A 14,672-nucleotide genomic window follows, 5' to 3' on the forward strand; every position below is an offset into this window, starting at 1 on the left:
TGTAGTAAGAAATTCATATATGGAATTTTGTGGAAAAATCAAGGCTTGTGATAAAGGTCATTTTAACAAGCATTTCCAGGAATAATTTAGCATCAGCAGAGGTGGAAAATACACTGAGTCAACCCTCTGCTACTCATATTTAAAGCCCAAAGTAAATCTGATGAAACTCATGCTGTATTTTTGAGGAAACTCAAAAGTCACACTTAAATCTGGGACTAGAACATCAGCACCAATTAAATGCTGGACAGTAAAGACAGTTGCACATTTTGCCATTATGATCATAATATGGAAACCACGAGAATGGGACATTTTACCATTGAGACAGCTATAAACAACATTATCTATCCTCCAAAAAGTAGTAAAGTATATCAGCAATTAATACTCATTACTAATTATAACATTTATGCGATATGATACAATTAATTATGAACTTGAAGGGACCAAAATTCAGCCATCTGAGTTTGTTTTGGGGATTTTGATTGTTAAGCTGTTTATTGGGAAATGGAGGACTCAGAACCTCTGACCCTGAGTTTCAGAAAGAGAAACCTGCTTCAGGAGGATCTTAGGACACTGCCTTAGCCTAATTTGAATTAAATATGATAAACAAGAGGGCTTCAGGCAGGTGCCAGTTGGTTGGATACCCCCTGTGTCTCATCATTTCTGTGAAGCCTGGCAAGGATTATCCTGCCACATGTACTCTGCTTTTCCTCAACTACTCGTAAATCATCATTCTTACTTCTGAAATCTATACCCCATGCCCCATGCCCCATGCCTCTTTACTCCTTTGTGCAAAATGTTTTATATATCTAATATTACCTCGCTGTCTGGGAATTTTCATAGAATTATCATGTCTATGTGAATTCTCCATGTGCATGTATTAAACTTTGATTTTTCTCCAGTTATTCTGTCTCTGTAAATTTGGTTATTAGCTCAGCCAGAAGAACTTAGAAAGTGGGAGGAAAATATTAATATTTTAGCTCCTATAAACTAAGCACAATTTTTGTTAGTCAATAAAAAATATGTGAAAATAAAACTAAGAAGCTAAAATATATTTAGAGATACAAATATTATTATGAGACCATTATTTCATTGAAGTTCAAAATTAGCTCCTTTAGAAGAAATCCACATAACACTCATGCTGCCTTTTATTTTTTTAAAGGAGATATGCGTTTATGGAAAGAAATATGTGAAACAGATGAGAAAGAGAGAAAGAACATGAGGCAGAGGAATCTCTTATAAAAATGTCAGTCAAGGGTCATCTGTTTCACAGGACCTAGGTGGAATGTACTTAATATGTGTATTATCCTATTTCCTGAACGGACCCTTCCTGCACTTCTTTAGTCAAACCTTGTAAGCTTGGAGGGTCTGCTGCATGGGCAACAGCAGACCCTCCATATCACCCTGCCCAGGCTCTGTAGCTTCAGCTTCACTGGAGAGGACACTCCAGCGTCATCGCAAGATGTCGATTCAACACGGGAGGAGACAGATACCGTGTCACTCCCGAGTCGGACTGCACAGCCATTCTCGACGGTGCAGATAGACTCTTAAGAAGCTACACCATCGTCTCTCAAGACGGACGGCTGCCGAACGAACGATGTAAGCTTGGAGAAATTAATGGCCCATATGAGCCACAATAAATACCAGCATTATTATGATAAACAATAAAAAATCAAAAGCTCAGAGAAATGAGCATACTAAACTATGCACTTTAAATAAGGCCACAAAACTGAACTTAGTATTGAAAAGTCCCCTACTGGACAGGACTGGTCACAGGAGGTGCTGCAACCAAAATCGGCTCCCTGTAAGTAATGGTGATGATAGGATTTTGAAACTTAAAAAAACCAAGTGGTTTTCTAAATAACCATTAGACAGAGTATGGCCAATTATAATGGTCATTAAGGTTAGAGAGATAGTTAAGGGGGACCCTTATCCTCAGAGAACCATGGAGACATAATAGAACACATTGTCTCTAGGGCAGAATAGATTAATAGACAACAAGGATATTTCTTAATCTACACCATCAGGATAAATCAAGAATGAATATTTAGGAGGCTGAGAAGCCCCACTAAAAATAATGAGCCTTTGTTCGGTGTTTAGACCTCACACTCACTGGTGAAAGAAGAGGCCAGGTGCCCAAGAGAAAACACCCTACGACACCATGACAATATATAGTAATGATACCACCAACAGAACCTTTGGCCATTTACTTTTGTAACTACATGTAGGAGAAAAGATGCCAAACATTATAAGGCTATCAGATGTGAATTCAATTTGACATTGACATCCAGGTTTCTGAAGCTTCATTGCCCTGGTTTTAGAACAAAGCATATAGAGATAAGACAATAAATGTACTTGAACCATGTGTAGTTCATAGTGGGTCCACTGGTTCCCATCTCATTTCCTCATTCTCAGAATAAATAGTCCATACTTAAGCAACATGGATTTGAACTACAGTGGTTCATTTATATGTCTAGTATATTCAGTAAATATAGTCGGCCCTTCTTAGTGGTTTTGCATCTGCAGATTCAACAAACTGCAGAGAAAAAAATATTTTCAGATTCACAACTATGGATTCAGGACAGAAAATGGAAAATAAAGTATCAATCAGTAGTTGGTTGAAACCATGGATGCAAAGGGCCGACTCTAGTTTTGGGGGAGTCAAAATTTATACACATATTTTCAACTCTTTAGTTGGTAGATCTCTACTCCTGTAAAGGAGGAAAGAGGAAGGACATCTCTAAAATCAGAGAAGGAAAACTCTGACTCCAAAAAACCTCCGCTGCCTTGCGGCATACCTCTTCAGGGGAAAGGCTAAGGGAGTAAACCCCGACAGAAAATCCAGAGCCAGAGTCCCTAAGGCGGTTTGACATTGTAGTCAACACCGGCAACTCCTGCGGCGCACCTGAAGCCAAGCTGTATTGACTTTGTCTTTCCCTTGGACCCTTCAGCTGTGAAGAGAGGGGGGGGTCTGCTGCATGGGCAACAGCAGACCCTCCATATCACCCTGCCCAGGCTCTGTAGCTTCAGTTTCACTGGAAAGGACACTCCAGCGTCATCGCAAGATGTCGATTCAACACGGGAGGAGACAGATACCAGTTATAAGCTCATCCGATTGGCGAAGGAAACGAGCGCCAGGGGTCTCCTCTGATGGTGGGAGAGGTCATCGCACCTCACTGGACAGCTACTGCCCGCCTCAAGCTGGGCAGCCCCAGCCAATTAGGTGCCGTCTCGCCATGGCTCGCCTGCCCCACTGGGTGCGTGGGGATCAGAGAGGCACCTCTCGAAAAGTGGGCCACAAAACACCCGCACCAGTTAATTCCAAGCAAACAACAAGAAAGAAGCCTCCGGCTCTTCGCCTCGCTAGCTGGAACATCAGGACCATGTGCCCCGGACTTACTGCAGACCTTCTGTGGATCAAGGGTGCCAGGAAAACCGCTGTCATCGATAGGGAACTGGCACGACTAAACATCGACATTGCGGCTCTACAGGAGACCTGGTTGGCCGACAACGGAACTATCAGAGAAACCAACTACACCTTCTACTGGCAAGGGAAGTCTCCGGACCAACCAAGACAGCACGGTGTTGGGTTCGCTGTGAAGAACACGCTTGTTAACTCCATAGAGCCACCCACAGGAGGCACAGAGAGATTACTTACCCTCCGATTGTCAACAACTTTCGGCCCAGTCAGCATTCTTAGCGCGTACGCCCCAACCCTCTGCGCCACCATCAAAGAGAAAGAACAGTTATACCATGCACTGGACGAAGCATTATCCAAGATCCCCAGAAGTAACGCTCTCTATCTCCTTGGAGACTTCAACGCAAGAGTAGGAGCCGACCACATGGCCTGGCCCACCTGCCTTGGAAACTTTGGGAGAGGAAAGATCAATGAGAATGGTCAGCGACTGCTTGAGCTTTCGTGTCACCATGGCCTGTGCGTGACAAACACATTCTTCAAGTGCAAAGAGATCCACCAGGTGTCATGGAGGCACCCCCGCTCCCGCCATTGGCACCAGCTTGACCTCGTCATCACCAGAAGAACGGATATTGGCAGCACCCTCCTCACCCGCAGCTACCACAGTGCAGACTGCGACACGGACCATGCCCTCGTGGTAAGCAAGGTGCGCATAATGCTGAAGAGGTTGCACCACTCCAAGATGAAGGGTCGCCCACGCATCAACACCAGTTGTGCCAGCAACCCAGTTAAGACCCAGCAATTCATCAACAAGATGGAAGATGCACTCGGCGAGGGAGTGGCGGCAGATGACATTATCGAATCCAATTGGCCACGTCTCCGCGACGCCATATACAACTCCGCCATTATTGCTTACGGGAAGAAAGAGCGGAAGAACGCTGACTGGTACGAGGCTCACTGGGAAGAAATGGAACCCGTGATCGAGGCTAAGAGGAAGGCCCTACTGGCTTACAAGGTCACGCCCACTCCCAGTACACTTCAAGCTCTACGGGCTGCCAGGAACAAAGTCCAGAAGACCGCCCGCCACTGTGCCAACACCTATTGGCTAAACCTGTGCAGAAGCATTCAGGAAGCCGCCAATATAGGCAACGCACGAGGAATGTATGAGGGTATCAAGAAGGCAACAGGCCCAATCCCCTCCAAGGTCGCCCCCCTTAAGTCCAAGACAGGTGAGGTCATCACTGACCAGGAACAGCAAATGCGGCGGTGGACCGAGCACTACCTTGAGCTGTACGCAACGAAGAACACCGTAACAGACACTGCTCTTAACGCCATCCCAGACCTACCAGTCATGGAGGAGCTAGACACCCCACCTACTGCGGCAGAGCTCAGCAAAGCCATCGACCGCCTCGCTTGCGGGAAAGCACCAGGAAGCGACGGAATCCCTCCAGAAATCCTAAAGAGCGGGAAACCAGTCCTGCTACAGCCGCTCCACCATCTACTCTGTCGCTGCTGGAAGGAGGGTTACATCCCCCAGGATATGAGAGACGTCAACATTATCACCATGTACAAGAACAAAGGAGACCGCAGCGACTGCAACAACTACCGGGGCATCTCTCTCCTCAGCGTCGTCGGCAAAGTATTCGCCTGGGTCGCTCTTGCCCGCCTGCAGACCCTTGCTTCCCGCGTCTACCCAGAGTCCCAGTGTGGCTTCAGAGCTGGCCGATCAACAGTGGACATGATCTTCTCCCTACGCCAGCTGCAGGAGAAGTGTCTCGAGCAGCATAAACCACTCTACCTAGCCTTTATTGACCTCACGAAGGCGTTTGATCTGGTCAGTTGAAGTGGTCTCTTCAGCTTGCTACGGAAGATTGGCTGTCCGCCACATCTGCTTGCTGTGGTCATGTCCTTTCACGACAACATGCACAGCACGGTGTCCTACAACGGCGCAACCTCTGAGGCCTTCCCAGTCAGCAGCGGAGTAAAGCAGGGCTGCGTCCTCGCGCCTACGCTGTTCGGAATCTTCTTCTCCATGCTCCTCCAATACGCCTTTAAGGACTGCAGCGAGGGTGTCTTCATTCACACCAGATCCGATGGCAAGCTCTACAACCTGGCCCGTCTACGAGCCAAGAACAAAGTCAAAGAGGTGCTCATCCGTGAGATGCTCTTCGCCGACGACGCAGCTTTGACATCACACTCCGAAGAGGGACTCCAGCAGCTAGTCACTTGCCTTTCCCACGCATGCAAGGAGTTCGGACTAGCCATCAGCCTGACGAAGACGAATGTTATGGCTCAAGGCACGGGGACTCCCCCATGCATCACCATCGACGGGTACACTTCACTTACCTCGGGTCCACCATCTCGAGCTCTCTGTCAGTTGACTTGGAGGTCAACCGGAGAATCGCCAGGGCAGCCACAGTTATGGCCAGACTGAACCGGCGAGCGTGGAACAATTCCAGCCTCACTGAGAAAACCAGACTGCGCATCTACCAAGCCTGCGTACTCAGCACTCTCCTCTATGGCAGCGAGACGTGGACCACCTACGCAAGGCACGAAAGGAAACTCAACAGCTTCCACATGAGGTGCCTGCGACGCGTCCTGCATGTCGCCTGGCAGGATAAGGTCCCCAACACCGAGGTGCTGAAGTGAGCCAATATGAGCAGTTTGCATGCAGTTCTTAGCGAGAGACGCCTCAGGTGGCTCGGCCATGTCAAAAGAATGGATGCAGGCCGTATCCCCAAAGACCTCCTCTACGGCGAGCTAGCAGAAGGCAAGAGGATGACAGGGCGCCCAAAACTGCGGTTCAAAGACACCTGCAAAAAGGACATGACACAATGCTCCATCAATCTCAACACATGGGAAGTTCAAGCAGACGACCGCCTAGCCTGGAGGCTCGCGGTCAGGCAAGGTACGTCACGGGCAGAGGCTGCGCGCAACGAGGAGGCGGTCCAGAAAAGATCGAGGCGGAAGCAGCGTCAACAGCAGCAACAACGGCCATCTGCCTTCACTTGTAACAAGTGTGGCAGGGATTGTCACTCCCGAGTCGGACTGCACAGCCATTCTCAGCGGTGCAGATAGACTCTCAAGAAGCTACGCCATCGTCTCTCGAGACGGACGGCTGCCGACGACGACGACGAGTTGGTAGAATGCTCACATCATTATTTATTTATTTATTTGCCTGGGAATTAGCACTATAGAGAATGCAATTTGGAAGACACTGTCTCCCCACTAAATCTCCACCCTCCAGCCAGTACCATGAATTACAAATAACAGGGCACCCTATGGAAAAATCAGAAGTGTTTCCACCTTTTAGGACAAAAAGAGGGCCTCAAAAAGAGGGCTTGCTATAATTTTATGGTAAGCCCCAGTTGATAAATTATAACATAGTCTACCAGGGTTAGAGCAAGACCAGAGATATTGTAGTTGAAGGTAAAGGGAATGTAAAGTGGGTAGTGCAGGAGGAAGATGAAGTTTATTAATTATGGCCTGTGGACCAGCTGAAGGGGTAGGTACTATCATTCATTGTATTAATCATTTTCTTATAATTTAGTGTAAGAAAAGAGGCTAATCAGAATTCTAAAGTAGCATCTTACAGAACTTATAAGAAGCAAATGAATCTGTGGGTACAAGGTATTGTTTCATTAATTCATTTTTTTGTTTGTTTACCTTTATAGAAAAGTATGATATTAAAAGATATAATTGCTTCATGCAAAAAAAAAAATTCACACTTTTAATGAATACATTTTGATAACTTCAGACATATGAAGACACCTATGATATAATCACTTTTATCAAGGTAGTAAACATATATATGTCTTCCAGAAATTTCCTTGTGTTCTTGTGTATATGTGCATATGTTTTTGTGAGTGTATGTGTATGTGTTGGGGTTAGAAGACTTAACATGATATCTCTCTTAATATATTTCAAAGTATACAATACCGTATTATTAGCTATAGGTGCTAGTGGGTGTGTTCAACCTAGGATTGAAACCCTCATTTCCCCAAGTCCTGGAATGTTGATGGCTGATAGCTATGAAAGTTGATCTCAGCTAGAAAGAGGACCATCTCCTAAAGTCACTCCTTTTTTCCTGGGATGGCTCACACCCAATTTTTGATTGTTGCAAGGACACAAAAAATAAGTCTTGTTCCTCATGTGAGACAGCTCGACTGGGCCATCCCTCCTATAGAGCTCCCAGTTGGAGTGGGGAGTTTCCATTGTCTTTCCACCATAATTCATCTTCTGCTTCTGCCTCATTCAGAATCTTTAATTTTCCCACAGATACTTTCTTTTCTTTTTCAAAAGCTTTATTGTGACATAAATGATATAGAAAAACACTGCACACAATTCAAAAGCACTCCACAGTAAATTTCCAGTGTGCCAATTTTCATCTCAGAGTTTGATTCCTGGGGAATTAAACCTGTAATGAATTCACCATGAGTGAGTGCCAAATGCTTTTATTTTATTTCTAGAAATATATACATGCAAGAGCACAAATATATGTCTCCAAAATAATTTGTTTCATTGCTTATAACAGCAAAATATTAAAGCAAAACTAAATGTTAGTAACAGGGCACTGGTTATAGTATCCAGAATAATTAAAATAAATTATATATTTTAATGTAATGAGTTAGAAAAATGCTCATTTCAGAATGCTATTATATAATATATAAATTGTAATGCATAAATTTGATTTCACCTGTGTTACATGTTTGTATATATGCACTTTCATAAACATAGAAAATCTTTGGAAGCACAAGAGATAGTAAATATATAGAGTAAAAACATGCACTCAGAGGGCCAGTGTTCTGGATTTGAATGTCTTACAGGAGTTGTGTAAACTTGAGCAGGATGTTTCTTAGAGTTCCAGTTTCCTAAATAAGGGAGCAATAAAATATCTTTCTTAAGGAAGATAACAGCCACTTTGATTATTAGGACTGTTATTATAAACTACGGACATATTGAAGATTGGGAACTGGAAAACTGTATTTTTAGTATAATTCTGTAGCAGTAACTTTTTCACTTAAAGTATGCAATATCCTTAGAATAAAACAAGCTTTTTTAAAAACATGGCTTGCTTTTTGTCTTCACTTTGAAGTCTCCTTTGTTCTGTAGCATGGGTTAGCAGTCCATGGTTCTTGTTTTTTCTCTTATTTGTTCTGTTTCATCTTTTATGTATAGAGATCTTTATGGGCATGGTATCTGCCCATATAGAAAATGGGTGCATTTTTTTTGGATTATCTTATATCCACCTGATTGGAAGTGTGATTAACATACATTTCATTTTTTCTTTGCAGGGCACCACAGATTGGGGATGGTGTCCCATCAATTTACTTTCTGCTTAGTTTAGCATCATCACCAAAGTGTTGATGTGGATATGCCCACCTTCTGTCTGCCATCTCTTCTCTTTTGCAAGAAAAGTGTTGCTGCACCAGAGACAATCCCCTTTCTCCCTGCCAAATTTCTCCTGGAATAAGTTTTATATAAGTCATAAAGCTTCCCAGAATATCAACTTCTGAATGGAGAGGGTCTACAGTGGTAGAGAATATTTTTGCCTCTAGCCATCATACTTTTAAAATAGGAGATAAGATTAGTGATTCTGCAGATTCTCCACTATTATGCTAAAAAGATTTTTAGGACATACATAGCTCTGTGTGGTGATTGCAGTGGGGAGGAAAGTACAAGGGCAATACATGGTAATGAAAAAAATACAATAAAAATAGATTAAAAAAAGAATGATAGTTGTTCCAACATGAGGTATTGTGTTCATCTTAACAGAAATAAGAGTTTCTCTAACATTAATAACAATCTTGGTTTAACCTTTTTAATCTAAAGTTTTTATTAATAGAAAATACAAATACATACTTTTAATGTTTGCTTGTTTTCCTTATTTTCATATATCAGTCTATAAAACATTTTAGTCGAGTTTAATCTAATTTATTATATTTATTGAGAGCCTCCTAAACTCTAGATATCTGATTTTCTCAAGCCAAAGTCTTTTTATTTTTAATTTCGGATTAAAGATACTATAATATTGAACCAGGAGAGTAGTGTAGATGTCAGCACTCATTCTCTCTTGCCAATTTCTTCATATGACTATTTTATCCAGATATCTACACTCTCCAATCTATTTCCCACACTGAATGGAAAGTTAATTCTTTACTGATACTCCATGCCAAAGTTATGTTTGATTACTCTGAGGCAGTGAATTTTAACTTTAGCTACATGGCAGAATCACCTATTAGCTTTTGAAAATTCTGAAGTTTGGATTGCAGGTTAAGTCTGAATATCTCAGTGTGGGAAGCAGGTCTTAGCATTTTCTAAATGGTTCCAGTGTGCAACCAAGTTTACTGGTCTCCTGAAGTATCTTGTTTAGGAACCTAAGACTGAATTAATTAGCATTATTTCAGCATGAGCATTTGATAGAATGCAAGTCAAAAAGTTGTGACACTGGCTGAAGTCTTATAAGAAGTATCCTTTCTCACATTAATGAGGCAGATACCAGAAGTGATGCTGTATCTCTTTTATTTGTTGCCATGGTGTATATATGTGAAGTCAGGGTAGCTAATGTCACTCTGCCTCCATGAAGTCATTTGTTGACACATTTACACATTCAGCATATAGAATATGGCACAATCAATGGAGTAATTTAAGATGCTACAATGTATAATGTTGGTCAAATGAGTCTAACTGCTTTTTTATTTCCAGTCATTTTATTACTCAGTTATAGAGCAATTGGACTCATTTCATTAATACTATACTTTGTAGCATCTGAAATATAGAACAAAATAATTAAATGTAAGATTGTATAATTGTGCCCATATTTCAGACATTTCATATGAATAGACAGGATTGGATATAAATAAACTCAAGTATGAATTATGGATTTTTTATGTCTATATATTGTGTTGATTTCAGACTTAAAGTCCCCCCTTTTTTACAACAGTAAGTTAAGGCATACATACAAGCATTCAAAAACAAAATAAGTAAAGAATAATGACAAAATGTAAAATGGAAGGGTGAGTAAACATGGTAGTGATTTTAGAATGTGTTCTAAATTAAATGAACGTCAACTTAAAATAGACTGTTACACACATAGCTTGGTATATATAAAGAACGTGGTAACCATAAACCGAAACTATACAAGAGAGATACAAAGAAATCCAAGCACAACACCACAGAAAGCCACCAACATACAAGATTAAAGTGTTACAGAAAGGGGGTGTCCAAAAAAAACCCCAGAGCTTGCAGCTAGAGGATGGGGAAAAGGAAGCAGCTTTTAGGATGCCTTTGCTTGCCTGGGGCTAGTGGCTGGTAACTTTGTTGCGCAAATGGCTTTGATGCTTCCAGGACCCAGGAAGACAGAAGGGGTCTTGGACCATGGGATGGTATTGAAAGAGCTTACAGAGCCTGTGTAAAGTTCTGTGAATGGTCAGAACTGGTTACCACACCCACTGCGTCCGAGAACGCAGTCAGAGATTTAAAAAAGCAGCTGCAGATATTTTAGCTACTCTCTCTCCATGCAGCTTTAAGAAGGAATCTCTCCATGCTGCTTTAAGAAGGGAGTTCTCCATGTGGTTTTGAGATGGGAGTTCTTCATGTGGTTTTGAGAAGGTAGTTCTCCATGCGGATTAGAGAAGCTGAGTTCTCCATGCGGTTTTGAGAAGGTTCTCCATGCTGTTTTGAGAGGGAAACACCATGCAGCTTTGAGAAGGCAGTTTACAAGGAGGCTGAGAATCCCTGCGGTTCTGCATTGAAAGCTGGCCGTCACCACAACACAGAAAGACCTCCCCAATTAGAATTGAATGATTGGCAACTACTGGTGAAGCTGAACTGTGTCTAGGAAGTAGGGAAATGGTATTTCTAACTTTTCTAAAACTAGCCTGGTTTGGTAGGGGGAGGCAGAACTATGTGTTTGTGGGTGTTTTAAAGAACATAAGACTTAATGGAAGAAATCCGCAAATAATCTAAATCTATATAACTGTTAAATAAATAGTTCTTTTTCTTTTCACTCAACTCTGGTATTGAGAGTTATAATTCTGACAGCGGGCAATCAGGCCCCTAACAGCCCGTGGGTTCTGTTTCAATTGGAGAAGCCCAGGGGTTCTATTACAAAAGAGAAAAAGAAAAAAATATATAGAACTACTAAAACAATCAGAAAAAAATGGCAATAACTACCTATCAATAATTACTTTAAATGCAAATAAATTAAAGGCTCCAATCAAAAGACAAATGGATATAGAAGGCCTGTGGCACATATGTACAATGGAATATTGGGTGAAAAATTGAAGGGATTAAAAGTACATATTGACAGTTACAAAATAATCACAGATATGTAAACTACAGCTTAGGACATATGCTCAATAATATAATAATTATATGTGGTCTCAAGTGGATTCAAAATTTATGTGGGGAATTACTTCATAAGTTATATAAATGTCTAACCACTCTGTTGTACGTCTAAAACTAATATAATATTGAATGACAACTGTAATTGAAAAAAAATTCTTTAAATAATGAATTAGAAAGAAATTATTATTCCCAAATTAGTTAACGTTTTTAAAGGATCCCTGCCCAATCATATTTTTTCATTATTCCTTCAGAAAGAACCACTACCTTGAATATTGGTTCATTATTTCAAATATTTATTTCAAATTTATCTATGTGTGCAGTTTTTAAAAACCTAGAGTTTGATTTTTGGTGGGGGAGAAGCTTAAAACTTTAAATGTCATCATACATGGTCTTTATTAACTTAAATTTTTGTGCATATTTTCTTGGACGCTTTTACATTTGCTTTCTGGTAAGTATCTCAAGATACATAAAACCATTGACATTTTTCCTGGGTATCTTTAAGAAAAACTACTCCCTGCCAATGTCTTCCAAAATGGATCTTGATGAATGTTGACATTATGATGTGTTAATATACTAGCATTAGCAAGTAAGATTGAACTTTAATTTCAGAACATGTGACAATAATCTAGAAAAATAATGTCTAAAGATAAACTATGTTCTGCTGACAAAGGGTAGTAAAATTCTACTACTAGAGAGTTCTGTATCTTTCTAAATTTGGCTTATAAGTTCTAAGGAAAAAGAAGGGCTTTTAAAAATGTTGGGGTATAAAATTATGTATGGGAATGTAGAGCAGAGAAAATAAATATTTGTGAATTCCTACATGCAAAACACTGTATTAGGAATCATAAGCATGTTATTTCAACAAGACTGAAAAATAAGTACCACTCTTCTTAATTTATAGCTAATGAGACTGATCCTCAATGAAGTCTCCAAGTTGCTCAAGAACACAGGCAAAGAAACAAACAAAAAACAAACAGGGTTCAAAATGGTTCATAGATTTAGATGTAAAATGCAAAACTCTACAACTTCTAAGAGATATCATTGGAGAAAATTAAGGTAATATTTATTGGGTTTGTTAATGGCTTTTTAGATAAAACAACACAAGCATAATTTATAGAAGAAAACATGATAAGCTAGACTTTGTTAAAGCTAAAAATGTTTACTCTTAAAAAGATACTAATTAAGAGTAAAAGAAGACAAAGAACTAATTGAAAGAAAAATAATTGCAAAACATATCTGATGTTTTCAAAATACACAAAGAACTCTTAAAACTCAACAAAGAACTGAATTAAAAAATGGACAAATATTTCAACAGATACTTCTTTAAGTAAGATACACAAATGGCAGATATACATGTGAAAAGGTGCTTGACATCACATGTCACTGGGAATTCCAAATGAAGCACACATCTATTAGAATGACTAAAATTCAAAATGCTGATAAAACCAAATGCTGACAGGGAATTAGGCAACAGAAGTTCCATTCATTGCTGATAGAAATGCAAAATGGAATACTCACTTTGGAAGGAAGGTCTGGCAGTTCCTTACAAAACTGAACATGCATAGGCTTACCATAAGATTCAGCAACCACTCTCCTAGATATTAGCAAAAATGAATTGAAAATCTATGTACACACAAAAACTGCACATGGACCTTTAGAAACCTATTTATACTTGGAATCAACCAAGCTATCCTTCAAAAACATCTGTGGTATCTATACAATGGAGTATTTAGCAATGAAAATAAATAAGCTATCAAGCTACAAAAAGACAGAGGAAGCAAATGTATATCACTAAATGAACAAGCCATTCTGGAAAAAACAAAAAAACAAAAAACAAAACTACATAATATGTGGTTCTATCTTGAGACTTTCTCATTGTTGCCAAGGGTTAAGGAGAAGGAAAAATGGATAGATGGGCACAGGGCATTTTTAGGGCAGTGAAACTTGCTCTATACAATATTAAAATGGTGAATGCATGAAATTTTACATTTGTCAAAACCTATATAATTAAACAACATGAAGAATGGAGTCTAACATAACCTATGGACTATAATTACCAATACTGTATTGATTTGTCAATTATAAAGAATGTAACATACTAATGTCGTCAGCAGCCGTCCCTCTCGAGAGACGATGGTGTAGCTTCTTAAGAGTCTATCTGCACCGCCGAGAATGGCTGTGCAGTCCAACTCGGGAGTGACACGGTATCTGTCTCCTCCCGTGTTGAATCGACATCTTACGATGATGCTGGAGTGTCCTCTCCAGTGAAGCTGAAGCTACAGAGCCTCGAGAGACGATGGTGTAGCTTCTTAAGAGTCTATCTGCACCGCCGAGAATGGCTGTGCAGTCCGACTCGGGAGTGACACGGTATCAGTCTCCTCCCGTGTTGAATCGACATCTTGCGATGACGCTGGAGTGTCCTCTCCAGTGGAGCTGAAGCTACAGAGCCTGGGCAGGGTGATATGGAGGGTCTGCTGTTGCCCATGCAGCAGACCCCCCCTCTCTTCACAGCTGAAGGATCCAAGGGAAAGACGGAGTCAATACAGCTTGGCTTCAGGTGCGCCGCAGGAGTTGCCGGTGTTGACTACAATGTCAAACTGCCTTAGGGACTCTGGCTCCGGATTTTCTGTCGGGGTTTACTCCCTTAGCCTTTCCCCTGAAGAGGTATGCCGCAAGGCAGCGGAGGTTTTTTGGAATCAGAGTTTTCCTTCTCTGATGTGCCCTGACTGGAAGATCGAACCAGTGACACTTAGCTCGCAGGCCGACGCTCAATCCACTGAGCCAAACCAGCCAGGGGGAACATACTAATGTAAAATGCTAATTATGGGTGATACGATATAATGCAAATTTTAATAACTGGAGAAACTGTGTGAAGAGGGAAGGGGAGTATATGGGAACAACTTGTATTTTC

Source organism: Furipterus horrens, unplaced genomic scaffold (genome assembly GCF_987537825.1).
Source record: "Furipterus horrens unplaced genomic scaffold, mFurHor1.1.pri manual_scaffold_6, whole genome shotgun sequence".
NCBI classification, from domain to species: Eukaryota; Metazoa; Chordata; class Mammalia; order Chiroptera; family Furipteridae; genus Furipterus; species Furipterus horrens.